General features: G+C 47.8%; 1 gene segment (V, D, J or C); it reads left to right on the forward strand.

Annotated features, from left to right (window-relative positions):
• LOC101068051 (T cell receptor alpha variable 20-like) overlaps positions 1-15650 on the forward strand; it is a 165570-nt gene that overhangs the window by 43733 nt on the left and 106187 nt on the right.

Genomic DNA, 15650 nt, shown 5'->3' on the forward strand with positions numbered 1-15650 from the left:
TACCAGACAACCACACGCTGCCACTGCCTCACATTAGAGGCCAGAACTGTGTGTGTCAGATGTGGAAACTCTTTGAGCCACTCAGTGGATCATCTTGAGTGATTCCTGCATGTTCTTCTTCATCAGAGTGTAGAGGAGAAGACAAAGTGATGCAGCCACCAGAAGATGTTGTTGCTGCTGAAGGAGACACTGTTACACTGGACTGTACTTTTCAGACCACCGACACATCCCCGAACTTGTTCTGGTACAAACAGGAGGGGACCAGCAGACCCCAGTTCATCTTGAGCAAGTTCACCTTCGGTAAGGGGAAAACAGAAGATGAGTTTAAGGAGAGATTTTCCTCCACACTGAACTCCACCATGAGATCAGTTCCTCTGAAGATCCAGGAGCTTCAGCTGTCAGACTCTGCAGTGTACTACTGTGCTCTGAGGCCCACAGTGACAGGAAGCAGCAGAAGTGCGCACTAAAACCTCCACAGTAAGGCCACACCGAGCAGCGGCCGCTAGAGGGCGACACACAGCGTCTCTTCCTGTCAGGAGATGGGATGACAAAGTTGAGAACTGATGAGAGACTCTTTTACACTAGAGGGCCACATGACCCAGGAGGAGGTGTGCTCCTCTGTGTCTAACCATGCTGAGAGCAGAAAGAGCTGCCAGAAGAGAACAAGGCCACCACCGAATGTTGAACATCAGACAGTTTCTCCTGCTGCTTTGGAGCTTCTTGCAGAGATGGAACCTTGGCTGTGGATTCTTCTGGCTGCTCTTTGCTTTGGTAGGTACCAGACAACCACACGCTGCCACTGCCTCACATTAGAGGCCAGAACTGTGTGTGTCAGATGTGGAAACTCTTTGAGCCACTCAGTGGATCATCTTGAGTGATTCCTGCATGTTCTTCTTCATCAGAGTGTAGAGGAGAAGACAAAGTGATGCAGCTTTGCTTTGGTAGGTGTTTTGTCCAGATTGCTCCGTATATCGGTGGCTCTTCCAACATACCGTCAGACCGACATCATGTCTTCTGTGTTTTCCAGAAACAACATGGGGGCAGAAAATTTCCCCTGTTCCAGGGATGGAAAATGGAATCAGCAGCAGAGAAGGAGAAGATGTAACGCTCAGATGTAACTATGAGACTTCAGATTCTTATGTTTATCTGTACTGGTACAAACACCAGTCTGACTATGAGGCACCCCAGTTTATTCTCTGGAAAGGAGCAAGAAGCCGCACAGGCCGGGAAAACATCCCTGATGAGAGATACAGATGCAACACAGGGCAACAAGAAAGTGAACTGACCATTACAGATGTGACGCTGGCAGACTCGGCTGTGTACTACTGCGCTCTTGAGTTCCACGGAGACACAAAGAGACGAAGACGCTGTACAAAAACCGGACAAGAGCTATCTGACCGATCACAGACAAGTTCACTGTTCCTTATCAGACACTGGTTACAGGTGCTGATCACATGATCAGCCAACAATTCCACATCAGCGAGCAGCCACCTGAACCGTGCTTCAGACCCACAATCCACCACCACCACGCTGGTTTGGTGGGACCTGAACCCTCACGCAGGTTCCGCTCACATTTTAGACATCTGAAAGCACTAAAAGGACCATAAATGAAATTCTTTCAGTTTGATCCAAAAATATTTCAGTCTTTTATGCCGTTATAAAGCTGCTTCACATTTGTCAACTTTCAGCTGTGTGTTTTCAGATGGATTTTGGATCTACAAGGAAAATGGTGGTTTGGGTGAATCTTGAGAGTGTGAAACTCTCCAGGGCAGTTTGTGTGTATTTCTTATTGGACGGTGGTGACAGAGTTGAAGGGGGGCGTCAACAATGCCATGACAACCACCTGTCTTCCAACATTTCCTCACCACATCTGCCCGGGTTCCTGCAGAGACAGAGACCTGCTGGTCTCTGGTGGCTCATGGGAGATCATCAAGCAGAGAGTAGTCCAACAGCATAACAGTGATTCCTTATGGTGCACAGGTGGAACAGAGGTCATCCAGAGGTCAGAGGTTCCTTGGCACTGACAGAAGATCTGCATCTGTAAGAACAAGTGCCATAAAATAGGTTGGGAGGGTGTTGGTGGGTTGGCAGTTGGTTGTTGTGTTTGCAGATGATTCAAAGCCAAGTTGTTCTGGGTGTGATGTGAAACAGGGATTGAATCCAGGGCAAAGAGACGTGATGGCGTTCAAAACATGGTTTGATCTCAATAAGTTATTGCTAAATAAAAATAACGTTTCTGGGTTCTGGTGGTGTTTGGAAAATTGTCACGTTAAGCTGAACTTGAATGAAGTTGAAATTGAGCAAGTTTAAGACAGAAAGTTTCTAGTTTCTAGGAAAGGTTATTGATCGTAAAATGAGTTGGAAGCCACAACTAGAAAGCACCGAACAGAAACGATGAATAAAAATGATTTCTTTTTAATGGAGGAACAAACGTTGAACACGGATGTGTCTGACTTTTGGGTGTCAAATTATGGGACGATTTAGTGATGAGTTGGAAGTGTCTCTTTCTCTGGTAATGTTGAATAAAACTTTAAAAATGTAAAGAGAAATATTTTGACTCAGATTTGATTTGATTGAAAGATCCAAATTATTAGATTCATTTGAAAAAACACAAAACATTAATTGTATTATTCTGTATTATGGATTCCATGAAATTTAGTTTAGTTTCCTTTCATTTTCTCCGGCTTATCCGGATCCGCGTTGCGGGGGCAGCAGCTTCAGGAGGGATGCCCAGACAGCCCTCTCCCCGGCCACTTCCATCAGCTCCTCCGGGGGAACCCCCAGCCGCTCCCAAGCCAGGTGAGAGATGTAATCTCTCCACTTAGTCCTGGGCCGGCCACGAGGCCGCCTCCCAGTGGGACATGTCTGAAACACCTCTAAAGGGAGGCGTCCGGAAGGCATCCTAGCCAGATGCCCGAGCTGACCCCAACTGACTCCTCTCGATGTGGAGAAGCAGCGGTTCTACTCCAAGCTCCTCCCGGATGTCCGAGCTTCTCACCCTGTCTCTAAGACTGAGCCCGGCCACCCTGGGGAGGAAACTCATTTCAGCCGCTTGTATCCGCGATCTCGTTCTTTCAGTCATAACCCAGCGTTGATGGCCATAGGTGAGGACTGGGACGTAGATCGACCAGTAAATCAAGAGCTTTGCCTTCCGGCTCAGCTCCTTCTTCACCATGACAGATCGGTTAAGCACCCAGCGTCCGTCCTAGATCCTCCAAAAAGGGTGGGTACTCTGAACTATTGTTTGGTGCATTCGCACAAACAACTGTCAGAACCTGTTCCCCGACCCGAAGGCGCAGGGAAGCAACCCTTTCGCTCGACTGCGAGGACCCCAACGTCGAACTAGAGAGTCTGGGGGCAAGGAAAAAGTCCACCCCCGCTCTCCATCTCTCACCGTGAGCAACTCCAGCGTAGAAAAGTGTCCAACCCCCCTCAAGGACTTGGGTTCCTGAGCCGACGCTATGTGTGGAGGTGAGACCGTCCATATCTAGTCGGTAGCGCTCAACCTCCCCCACAAGCTCCAGCTCTTTCCACGCCAGAGGGGTGACGTTCCATGTTCCAAAAGCCAATTTCCATCATCGAGGATCAGACCGCCAAGGCCTCCGCCTTGGTCTGCCGCCCAGTCCACACTGCACCGGACCCTTCATGCTCATCCTGCGGTTGGTGGGTCCACTGGAGAGAGGAGTATCCACGTACCTGGTTCGGGCTGGGCCCAGCCGGGCCCCATGGACGTAGCCCCGGCCACCAAGCGCTCGCCATTGAGCCCCAGCCCCAGGACTGGCTCCAGGGTGGGGCCCCGGTAACTCTCCGGACCGGGTACGCTGCTTCCCTTTTGGATGTACCATGATGGGTCTTATGAACCATTTTTTGTCTGACCCTTCACCTAGGACCAATCTGCCTTGGGAGACCCTACCAGGGGCAAACTGCCCCGGACAGCATAGCTCCCAGGCTCATTCGGGTATGCAAACTCCTCCACCACGATAAGGCGATGGTTCACAGAGGAGTCCTTTAAATTCACTTTTTTTTAAAAACGTTAAGAAAAAATAATCAATCACCTTCTGCTCATTCCTTTTAGTTATTGAACCTGTACACCTGCAGGACTCTTTGACCTCCGAGACCCGAAGACCTCCAGGACCTGTAGAACTCCAGGACTTGTACTCCTCCAGGACCCTTAGGCCTCCAGGATATGTAGACCTCCAGGACCTGAAGAACTCCAGGACCTGTACTCAACCAGGATCCGTAGGCCTCCAGGACTCGTAGCCATCCAGGACCAGTGTCCTCCAAGACACGTAGGCCTCCAGGACCTGTAGACCTCTAGGACCTGTAGACCTCCTGGACTTGTACTCCTCCAGGACCCATAGGCCTCCAGGACCCGTAGACCTCCAGGACCTGTAGCCATCCAGGACCGGTACCCCTCCAGTCCCGTTAGGCCTCCAGGATATTTAGACCTCCAGGAATTTTACTCCTCCAGGATCCATAGGCCTCCAGGACCTGTAGACCACCGTCTCCCTAACCCCCAGGTAGAGGGATCCCTCATCTGGCACCAGAGCTGTGAGATGCAAACAGACCTTCTGAATCAGATCAGGAAAGGGATTTCATCTGAGTTTCGTTGTGACGTTTTGATGCTCCTGTGCTGGTAACTCTCAGGTAGTCCTTGTTTTTACAGTCGAGGTCTCCATCTAGAGACAGTAGAAATAATGAGTGAGTTGGAGGATGTGAAGCTGTCAGTAGAAGCTTGTGATGGAGCTCAGTTCCTCTGGTCAGGCTCCTCCTTCTCAAACCCGCCTGAGGTCTGAAGAAGACTACACGGAGACATCACAGAGCTCTTCATTGTGGCTGGAGCTCACCGTTCCTCAACATGACTCCTCTGTTCGTCTCACTGTGGATGGCAACTCTGTGGGCTGGTATGAACACAACTCTGTCTGTCCCACCAGAGGGATGTGAGTACGATTCCCTGAGAGCACCTTCATGCTGTCTGTTTTCCAGAGTGCAGAACCCAAAAAGACACTGTGCTGCAACCGAAAGCAGAGGAGATGGCAGCAGAAGACCAGACAGTCACACTGGACTGTCACTACACCAGCACAGCCACAGACGTCTACATCTTCTGGTACAAACAGGATGGGACCAGCAGACCCCAGTTCATCCTGAGCAGGGTCAAAGGTGATAAGGGGAAAACAGAAGATGAGTTTAAGGAGAGATTTTCCTCCACACTGAACTCCACCATGAAATCAGCTCCTCTGAAGATCCAGGAGCTTCAGCTGTCAGACTCTGCAGTGTACTACTGTGCTCTGAGGCCCACAGTGACAGGAAGCAGCAGAAGTGCGCACTAAAACCTCCACAGTAAGGCCACACCGAGCAGCGGCCGCTAGAGGGCGACACACAGCGTCTCTTCCTGTCAGGAGATCTGATGACAAAGTTTTCTTCATCTTGAGAACTGATGAGAGAAATCAAGCCTGCAGCACAGATGAAGAGGCCTCCAAGACAGGAAGAGGAACTATGTTGATTCTCTTTCACTATAAATATTTAATGGCTTTTTTCACATAAAGTATAAAAACCAAGTTAATGCAGTAAAGAAATTATATTGTCTCCAATTGTGGTGAAGAAGAGGAGTGAAAACAATCCCCAATATTGACAAAGATGAACAACTAAAATCAGAGAAGAAAGAGCAATGATGTTAAGACAAAACAAGGTTGGTGGTAGAACTATTGATGCATGAATGAGACACCAGAGAACCAGTCATTTCCTGTAGCTCCATTAGCTTCCACGGAGGCACCAACGTGAAGACTTCATGATGAAGATGAGCCTGTCCTCACTTCTTCAGCTCTTTTTCTGGCAATAAGAAAAGAATTCATGTGTTGTTTCCTCAGGTTGTGAGTTCTTCTGGGGCACCACAGGGCTGAAATCTCGGTCCTCACATTTTCACCATTCTTTGACATGAATCATCTCATCAGACATCTAAATTTTCTCCTGTTGAGATGGAAAAACTCCCAAAACTTGGAGAGTCCAGCTGCTACAAGAAGCTGCTGCCAGTGTGCTGACCTGCAGCAACAGGGAAAAGGCAGATGAGAGAGGAGCTGGAGAGACTGAGGGAGGAGCTCACTTGTAACTGAGCTGGAGAGGAGAGAAGAAGGGCAACATTGAGCAGAGCTGGATCCAGCACAGAGCAGACAGGTTCCTTTAGTTCACCATGCTGCCTCTGCTCTACGCTGCTCTCTGTCTGATGTTGCTCAGCGTTCTAACAGGTATGGATGATTAGTCAGCAGCAACTGTCGCTCTGCTCGTTCCTCTTGGCACCATGGTAACGGATCAAACTCTTCCTGTAGGTGTCAGTGGAGAACAACTGACTGCAGTCCAGACAGAAGTGGTCAGTTTCGAAGACGCCGCTCTGAGGTCCACAAACACCGATGCTGTCTACAAGAAGGCCATGAGCAGCCTCTAGTTCCTCAGGAGACTCAGGTCCTTCAGTGTCTGCAGCAGGATGCTCCAGATGTTCTACCAGTCTGTCATGGCTAGCACCATCTTCTGTGCTGTAGTGTGCTGGGGAGCAGGCTAAGCTAAGGATGCTAACAGACTCAACAAACTCATTAAAAAGGCAGGTCTGTTGTTGGCTGTAGACTTGATAACGTGGACGAGGTGGTGAGGGACAGGATGGTGTTGAAACTGTGGACAATCATGGACAGTCCCCCCCCCCTCCATAACACAGTGGACAAACTGAGGAGCAGCTTCAGCAGCAGACTCCTGCAGCCTCGCTGCTCTAAGGAACGCTACAGGAAGTCCTTCCTGCCGTCCACCATCAGACTGTATAACTCATCCTAACCCAGCCAATAACAACAACTGTTTAAGGTTTATGTTGTCATTTTAATTCTATTTTATTTGATACTTATATATATGCCTATAATATGTATATATTATATTATATATATGCTAATAATATATGCTGTATATATGCTCATAATGCTATAATATTCTAATCTTATTTGTATTTTATTTATTCTATTTCTATACTTTGTAAATACAAAACCGAGACTACAGTTATATTCATCCATGTTAGGCTGCTACAATTCAATTTCCCTACGGGGATGAAAAAAGTACATCTTGAATCTTGAATCTTGAATCTTGACTCTGTCCTACAAATACTCCAATCAAGCATCTGGCCCTGATCATTTCTTCTGGTATCACCAATATCCAGGAGAAGCACCAGAGTTCCTCCTGTATATCTCAGGAAGTAACCTTATCACATGGTCAGAGGCTCTAAGATCACGGCCAAAGTTCTCCACCAAAGAGTCCAGAGACCGAGTGGATCTGCAGGTGTCCTCTGCTGCAGTTCCAGATTCTGCTGTGTACGACTGTGCTGTGAGGCCCAGAGTGACAGGAAACCCACAACCTGTCTACAACAACACAGCACCCAGCTCCTGGAAGCCTTCGTCACACTAGAGGGCCACATGACCCAGGAGGAGGTGTGCTCCTCTGTGTCTAACCATGGTGAGAGCAGAAAGAGCTGCCAGAAGAGAACAAGGCCACCACCGAATGTTGAACATCAGACAGTTTCTCCTGCTGCTTTGGAGCTTCTTGCAGAGATGGAACCTTGGCTGTGGATTCTTCTGGCTGCTCTTTGCTTTGGTAGGTACCAGACAACCACACGCTGCCACTGCCTCACATTAGAGGCCAGAACTGTGTGTGTCAGATGTGGAAACTCTTTGAGCCACTCAGTGGATCATCTTGAGTGATTCCTGCATGTTCTTCTTCATCAGAGTGTCGAGGAGAAGACAAAGTGATGCAGCCACCAGAAGATGTTGTTGCTGCTGAAGGAGACACTGTTACACTGGACTGTACTTTTCAGACCACCGACCCATCCCCGAACTTGTTCTGGTACAAACAGGAAAACAACAAATTTCCTAAATTGCTTCTTCGGGCCAAGCAGAAACCTTCAGATCCACAGAGAATTTCTGCTTTCATCAATAAGACGTCAGTTCCTCTGAAGATCCAGGAGCTTCAGCTGTCAGACTCTGCAGTGTACTACTGTGCTCTGAGGCCCACAGTGACAGGAAGCAGCAGAAGTGCGCACTAAAACCTCCACAGTAAGGCCACACTGAGCAGCGGCCGCTAGAGGGCGACACACAGCGTCTCTTCCTGTCAGGAGACGTGATGACAAAGTTTTCTTCATCTTGAGAACTGATGAGAGAAATCAAGCCTGCAGCACAGATGAAGAGGCCTCCAAGACAGGAAGAGGAACTATGTTGATTCTCTTTCATTATAAATGTTTAATGGCTTTTTTCACACAAATAATAAAAACCAAGTTAATGCAGTAAAGAAATTATATTGTCTCCAATTGTGGTGAAGAAGAGGAGTGAAAACAATCCCCAATATTGACAAAGATGAACAACTAAAATCAGAGAAGAAAGAGCAATGATATTAAGACAAAACAAGGTTGGTGGTAGAACTATTGATGCATGAATGAGACACCAGAGAACCAGTCATTTCCTGTAGCTCCATTAGCTTCCACGGAGGCACCAACGTGAAGACTTCATGATGAAGATGAGCCTGTCCTCACTTCTTCAGCTTTTTTTCTGGCAATAAGAAAAGAATTCATGTGTTGTTTCCTCAGGTTGTGAGTTCTTCTGGGGCACCACAGGGCTGAAATCTCGCTCCTCACATTTTCACCATTCTTTGACATGAATCATCTCATCACAGACATCTAAAATCTCTCCTGTTGAGATGGAAAAACTCCCAAAACTTGGAGAGTCCAGCTGCTACAACAAGCTGCTGCCAGTGTGCTGACCTGCAGCAACTCTAAGATCACGGCCAAAGTTCTCCTCCAAAGAGTCCAGAGACCGAGTGGATCTGCAGGTGTCCTCTGCTGCAGTTCCAGATTCTGCTGTGTACGACTGTGCTGTGAGGCCCAGAGTGACAGGAAACCCACAACCTGTCTACAACAACACAGCACCCAGCTCCTGGAAGCCTTCGTCACACTAGAGGGCCACATGACCCAGGAGGAGGTGTGCTCCTCTGTGTCTAACCATGGTGAGAGCAGAAAGAGCTGCCAGAAGAGAACAAGGCCACCACCGAATGTTGAACATCAGACAGTTTCTCCTGCTGCTTTGGAGCTTCTTGCAGAGATGGAACCTTGGCTGTGGATTCTTCTGGCTGCTCTTTGCTTTGGTAGGTACCAGACAACCACACGCTGCCACTGCCTCACATTAGAGGCCAGAACTGTGTGTGTCAGATGTGGAAACTCTTTGAGCCACTCAGTGGATCATCTTGAGTGATTCCTGCATGTTCTTCTTCATCAGAGTGTAGAGGAGAAGACAAAGTGATGCAGCCACCAGAAGATGTTGTTGCTGCTGAAGGAGACACTGTTACACTGGACTGTACTTTTCAGACCTCCGACACATCCCCGAACTTGTTCTGGTACAAACAGGATGGGACCAGCAGACCCCAGTTCATCCTGAGCAGGGTCAAAGCTGATAAGGGGAAAACAGAAGATGAGTTTAAGGAGAGATTTTCCTCCACACTGAACTCCACCATGAAATCAGCTCCTCTGAAGATCCAGGAGCTTCAGCTGTCAGACTCTGCAGTGTACTACTGTGCTCTGAGGCCCACAGTGACAGGAAGCAGCAGAAGTGCGCACTAAAACCTCCACAGTAAGGCCACACTGAGCAGCGGCCGCTAGAGGGCGACACACAGCGTCTCTTCCTGTCAGGAGATCTGAGGACAAAGTTTTCTTCATCTTGAGAACTGATGAGAGACTCTTTTACACTAGAGGGCCACATGACCCAGGAGGAGGTGTGCTCCTCTGTGTCTAACCATGGTGAGAGCAGAAATTATCCAGTAATTAGCGGCCAACTGTTTCCTCCTCAGCCACAGTGGCACCCCCCCCCCCCCCCCCCCCCCGCCTCTACCTGGAGTGGGCAGACAGGTGAGGTTTTGACGCCCCCAGACACAGTGGAAGTGCTTGTGCCTGGATCATATGCAGCACAGTTCATGCTAACTTTGCTGCTGATCCATAAACCCATCGTCTATTCAAGATGTGATCAAAGCCACATAAACAGAAATCCTTGATATGAAATCAGCTCCTCATTGCTGTCCCACAAGACATCTCATTATATTCAACTTCACATTTCTTCCCTACCTGATTGATCTGTTCCGTCCAGTTCAGCCTCTGACCAAAGTCAACACCAAGGAAGTGGAAGTTCTCCACGCTCTCTAACACACTCCCATACAGCCTCAGATTGCTCTCTACTGCCCTCTTTCTGTAAAAAACATCACCTTTGTCTTTTCAGATGAAAACCTAAAGCCTGAAGAGTTGTGTTTACCTTGTTATTATGTGTTCTACCATATGTTCCTGTTCTCTTAGAAGTAGTTTAGAAGTTAGGCATGGTAGAATCATTAGCAAGTGTAAATAAAGATCAGTGACCCTCCCTTGACAGGATTGTTGTTTAGACACTTGTAATCGCAGGAACCAGTCAGGCTGAAGGGGTTAAACATACATCGTAAAACGGGACAGCATGGTGGTGTTGATAAGCTTGTCTGCAGGAAGAATGTGAACTTTGACCTGGCCATCTGGGTAGACAACGGAGAACAAGGACTGTACCAACATCCAATGGGACTGGAAGAAGAGGACGAGGTCATCCAAGCAGAAGAACTGGATTGGACTGTATGAGCATCGATAATTTGCATCTGTGTTTGTAAAGCCAAACCCCTGGTTACCTGCTTGGCACTTTAGTGGTTCCTGGTGGTGGGTAAGTGTAATTGCAGGTATGATAGGGAAAGGTTCGTGACGTCACCACGCAGAGGCGTGCCTTCCTCACTTGCAAGGTGTTTCCAATTGTCCTAATTCCCAAGTTAGAAAAGCAGTGAGACAATTCTCGAGGTGTTTGCTCGCAAGATCGGGAGGGACAGTTGGCAAGCACCATTTTAATTTGTTTTAAGCCTTAAATTTCAGTGTGTCGGAAGGAAGACGTGATACTGTATTGTGACTGCGCTGATTGTTGTGTTAAGAACGTTCACTTTCACAAACGGCACTGTCTACAATTAGGATGTTGGTTACATTATTGCAACTTTGCACATTTATATTTGTAACTATTGGGTTTTATGTGTAATATGTCTAAATTTCTTAAATATGTTCATTTCTTTATTAAGCAATTTCATATGTTTATATTTTTCTTTTCTATTTCAAGGTTTTTTACCTATTGGCCACTGGGCTACCTGCTGTGGTCTTGGGCTGTCTGTAAACTAAAAGTCACCCTGATGAAAATGTTATAATAAAGGGAAAAAGAAAACGGAAACCCAGACTGTTGGCTCTGAGTGAAACCCTACTAAACCTTCAATCTTGCAATTCCCTTCAAGTGGGAAAATAAGGGCAAATAAAAGAGGAAAGGAAAACCTTTACCCCCCAAAATAACTTGACAGTAAAAAACCACTGTCTGGAGAACTACCTGAAAATGGCAGTCGCAGCTACTGGAAAAACAGTGGAAGAGCTAAGAAAAGACAGAGTAACTGCAAAAAGGCTCTTTACAAAAGTTTGCAACACAATATCCCGAAATCATGAGGACATGAATGAGGAGGAACTTAAGGACATTTTAAGTAAACTCAAAAGTGAAGCGGAAAAACTCATGGAAGCCAATGATGACCTACAAGCTGGGATAATTGCGGATCAGGAAGCAGAAGAAGACTGGTGAGGAAGCTGTACTAGATGAGCAAGTAAGGACTGATCTTGAGAAAACAACATCAGATTGTAAAAGGAGATTGGCCGAAGGTAGAAACCTCATTCAGCAGAGCCTATGGTCCAACTTTGCACAAGCTGACTTGTCCATTGCTGTCAGGACGACAGAGACCGTATATGACCATGCTCAAACCATGAGACCTGAAGATGGCCCAGGGGTGTACGACCATGTCATCAGTCAACTACAGGAGCTGTTTAAGAGAGCAAAGGAGGAATACAACAAGTGGACGTCGTGGATTCCAGGACACAATCGGAGAGAGATCCAGGATCAACTAAGGGAGCTTGAGTTTTCCATTCCTGCGCTCATTACACGAAAGGCGGACTTCATAAAGGTGACTGTAAAGAAGGATCCGATGCCACAGGCAGCAGCGACTGTAAATTACTCTACTCCAGCAATTAGGCTAAAGCCAACAGCGCTGCCAAGATTCAATGGCTGCCAACGGGAGTTTTTCAGATGGAGAAAAGACTGGGAAGCGCTTCAAAGTCAAGGTGAGCCAACGGGTTCAAGAGAAGTCAAAAAGGCCCAGTTGTTGGATTGTATTGACGAGAAAATTATCAAAGACTTGCGCTTGTCCATGTACAGTACAGCTGATGAAATCTTCAGGGTTCTGGAGAGTCGTTATGGAAACAAAACCTCTATTGCACTAGAGATAGTTGAAGAACTCCAGCGGACACCATCAGTCAGGAGGAACCAACCACGTAAGATAGTGGAGTTGATTCGAACCGTGGAGAAGGCTTTACAAGACTTATGTGAATTGGGAGACACTGGTGCGATTAAAAACCCCTTGGTGACTAAATCGATCGAGAGTAAGCTACCTGATTCACTTAAAAAAGAATGGCTGATTTATGCTACAGACACTAGGAACGCGGTGCAGCCGGAGAAAAGATTTGATTGCTTACTTGCATTCCTGAAGGGGCAGGAACCCATTTATGAGCAATTAGAGCTGCTTTTGGAGGAGGAGCCGGTCAGAAAAGAGGCCAGAGCTGAGCTACGGCATGCACGAACCAAAGTGACAAAGTCAGATGGTGACCAAGCTGGGTGTGTGGTCTGTGGTGATGTTAAGCACAAGAGGAAGCTTTATTTCTGCAGGCAGTTCCGTTCATCTAAGTTGGAGGATAAGCAGGCCGCTGTAAGGAGAATCCGTGCATGTCCAAAGTGTCTCGAAATTCATGGAGACGAGTTGTGCTGCAAACCCGGCTTCTTGTGCAAAGGCCAGCGCTGTATTGATGGACGAGCAGAACATCATTATATCTTGTGCCCTTATGCAAAAGAGAAGAAGAATGACCCAAGAAGAGACAGACATAGTAAGGAGGGGCCGGCAGCGAAGGCATTCACCGAGGACCAAGAAAAGTTCTTTAGTAGATTGTTACCAGAGCTTGCCAAACAGTGTCGGGATGTGTTTTCCAATAGTGCCTCAAAAACCTTCAATGCTGTGAGTAATCATTCTAGCCTCCTTGCCGAAAGTGGGCTGCAGGAACTGCCAGTTATTATGGTGTTACTAGAGGTCACTGCAAATGCAGGTCAGAGACTTGGGACACTAATAGACCTGGCATCTGACACAAACTACATCACTCACTCAGCTGCCAGCAGATTAAATCTCAGAAGTGAGGAGATCACCCTGGTTGTTCATGGTGTTGGTGGCATGGAGGTATGTGTGGAGACTAAGCGATATCTACTGAGAATCCGAGTCAAGACGTCTCAAGGCACACTCAAGTCCCACCAGATGGTTTGCTATGGATTGGACAGGATAGCCGAAGTTCATCAAAGTGTCACTGCAGGGCAGCTTCAAAGATTCTTCCCCAGAATTGCGCAAGCTGAACTTGAAAGGCCTAAGGAGGTGGATTTATTAATTAGCCACAGAGAAGGACGACTGGCCCCCCAAAGAGTTCAAGCTGTGGGCGACCTGGTGCTGTGGGATGGACCACTAGGGAAAACTCGGTGGAGCCCATCCTCATCTGTTTGAGAAGCTTGTCTTGTCAGCTCATGCATCTAGAACTCACTTTGCTCGCTCAATGAGAACGGCCGCTGTCAGGTACGTGGAGATGGCTGGCACCCCACCCAAGCCACCACTTAACTCTCATTACATAGGCAAGACCAACTCAGCCCATCAAGAGTTTTTAAAGTGGTGGAGGTGGGACAGCATCGGAACAGCATGTGAGCCCAAATGTGGAGGCTGCCGTTGTGGCAACTGCCAGCCCGGCGGAAAAGAAATGACTCTTGCAGAAGAGAGGGAGCTTGAGGTGGTGCGAGCAGGCCTCACACATGTAATGAGTGATGACCATAGTACAGAACCTCACTGGCATGCCAAGTATCCGTGGGTGGACGATCTTCAGTCCCTGCCAAACAACAGGAATGCTGTTCAAGCTACGTTTCTGAGGATGGAGAGGAAGTTGGCCAAAGAACCCAATTGGAAAGTTGCCTATGCTGCTCAGGTGCATGAGATGTTAAGCAGAGGTGCTGCTGCGAAGCTGTCCGATAGCACAATTGCAGAGTGGACAGGCCCAATTTGGTACATAAGCCACCTCATAGCCCCTAATCCACATTCTGTCACTACCCCTGTGAGACTTGTGTGGAACAGTAGTCAAAGATTTAAAGGTGTCAGCCTGAATGACTTATTGCTGAAGGGTCCCGACGTGCTTAACCAAATCAGAGCTGTTCTCCTTAGATTCCGGTCCGGAGTTTATGCAGCCATTGGAGATGTGAGAAAAATGTACAACTCTGTTTGGCTCGAGGACCGTGAAGTACATCTGCATAGGTTCCTCTGGCGAAACAGTGCTGAGGAGGAAATTCAAGAATACGCAGTTACCAGGGTCAACATTGGTGACAAGCCAGCAGGATGCATTGCGCAACTGGCTATGCGGGAGACTGCCAGTCTTCCCCAGTTTAGTCACCTGACAGCTGAGCGTGAAGTTCTTCATCGCAATGCGTATGTGGATGATATACTCACATCACATGATGATCTGAAGCAATTGCAGGCTACTACAAAAGGGGTGGAGGACATTCTTAAAGCAGGAGGGTTTGCCCTTAAGCCATGGGTTTTTTCTGGCCAAAGTGGGAGGGGAGACCACATCGACAGACAAGAGACCGTGCAAAAAGATGCCTTTGTGTTGCCCAACCAAATGAGTGATGATGACAACAAAGCACTTGGCCTCGGATATATTGTCAAGGAAGACAAACTTCATGTTATGGTGGCTATCAACTTCTCAAAAAGAAGGAAAAAAATGCGTCTTGGGAAAGACTTGGAGCCTCAGCAGGTCAGGTTTTGTACACCAAGTCCCCTAACACGCAGGGAGCTCCTCAGTCAAGTTTCCGGCCTTTATGACCCAGTTGGCTTAGTGGCACCAGTCAAGCAAAAGGGTGCCATTCTCGTGCGGCGGGCGTTTCAGGAGGCTAGAAGTGAGCAGCATCCTGCAAAGGATACGTGGGACAAGGCCCTCTCAGCGGAGCTAAGAGAGGATGCTATCAAGCTCTTCGAGGAATATGTCAGGCTCAGAGATGTGAAATTTGACAGAGCTCTAACACCATCAAACTTCATCGGAAAGCCATGGGCGCTCACGTTCTCTGATGGAAGTGAGCACTCCTATGGGGCAGTGATGTACCTAAGATGGGAGACGGATGAGAGCCCAATCATCAGACTTGTGGCGGCCAAAGCTAAACTGTCACCCCTTGACCAAAAGGGCGAAGCTGTGAAGGCAGAGGTGTGCGGCGCTGTCATCGCTTCACGGCTAAAGTATTTTCAGTCCCACAGTCCAATTCAAGTTGACAGATGGTTCCACTTCGTGGATAGTCAAACCGTCCTTGGAGCCATTCAGCGAGAATGTTATGGGTTTCAAACATTCTTTTCCAATCGGATTGGTGAGATCCAAACCAACTCCAGAGCTGAGGACTGGTGGTGGGTCCCCGGCCCACAAAATGTCGCTGACATGA

Source organism: Takifugu rubripes, chromosome 22, assembly GCF_901000725.2.
Source record: "Takifugu rubripes chromosome 22, fTakRub1.2, whole genome shotgun sequence".
NCBI classification, from domain to species: domain Eukaryota; kingdom Metazoa; phylum Chordata; class Actinopteri; order Tetraodontiformes; family Tetraodontidae; genus Takifugu; species Takifugu rubripes.